A 1315-nucleotide genomic window follows, 5' to 3' on the forward strand; every position below is an offset into this window, starting at 1 on the left:
CAGGATGGTATTGGAGACTGAGCTGGGTAAGTATGATGCCCATGAGGGGCGGCAGGGGGCAACCCACAACAAGGAGTCCAAGCTGGAGCAGTGTGTCCATGTGGGATTGGAAGGACGGGAGTGTGGCAGCAGTGGTGATAGGAACTTGGCTACAGACAGGGATTGATCAATTAAGTAAATATGATAAGGACAATAGGAGTCAGGTTTCTCACTGTCAGAGAATTTCAAATACTAAGAGGGAGAAAACAAGAATGAGCCATGTGATAATAGAATCTGAAACACTGTTATGAATTCATGGTTTTTAAATATATTTAGATAGATATTGAAACACATGGGAATTCAAATGTTTGTATGAGTATGTATATACAAACATATAATACCTAGCCTAGTCTAATAAGAAGGCCTGGGATGAGTGACACCCCAATAGCAGTGAGCACACCTAATCTCTAATCTTTATTTTCCAATTAAAATAACCAATAGTCCTTGCAGAAATGGCGGATTCCAGGGCTGGGATAGAGATGTTACAGAATAAGATGAAACACTTTTGTATGTGAGAGAGAGAGATGTCAAAAAGAAACCAGCTTAAAGGGGTTTCTGTTGGACAAATTGGAGATAATTTGAGCACCAAAACAGGCAGCAATAGTAATAAATTTTTAACTCATTCAATAGTAACATGAATCACTTATGTATGTAAGTAAACAAGTGTACAAGTAAAAAAAAATAAGTTATATGGGGAGGGGATAAACATGCTTGACAGACACCACCTTAATCAAGTGATCAAAACAGAATAACGGAGTGTCAAAGTCATGTGCCACCTGATAGAATAAAACAAGAACAGCACAGCATTACTTCTGTGACATTTCTGCCAAAGATGCAAAGTCTGAACCCAATCATTATGAAGCACCAGACAATCACAAAATGAAAAGCATTTAACAAAATAACTGGACTGTAATCTGCAAAAGTCACATGGCCTTGGAACTCAAGGAAAGACTGAGGAACTAGTCCAAATTGGAAAAGTCTCAGGAAACATGAAAACTAAATGCAATGCATGGATTCTTCTGCCTGTAAAGACCATCATTGGAACAACCCCCTAAATTGCATGAAGTTTAAGAATTAGATGGAAGTAATATATTAATCTTATTTCCTGATTCTGACTTTCCTGATACAGTCACATAGGCATATATCCCAATTCATAGGAAATATACTCAAAAGCATTCAGGGTGATATACTATCATGCCAGCAATTTACTTTTCAATAATTCAGGAAAATTAAATTGTACTGTATTTGCAGTTTTTCATTGAGATTGTTACAAATG

This window comes from Myotis brandtii, unplaced genomic scaffold, assembly GCF_000412655.1.
Source record: "Myotis brandtii unplaced genomic scaffold, ASM41265v1 scaffold254, whole genome shotgun sequence".
Lineage (NCBI taxonomy): Eukaryota > Metazoa > Chordata > Mammalia > Chiroptera > Vespertilionidae > Myotis > Myotis brandtii.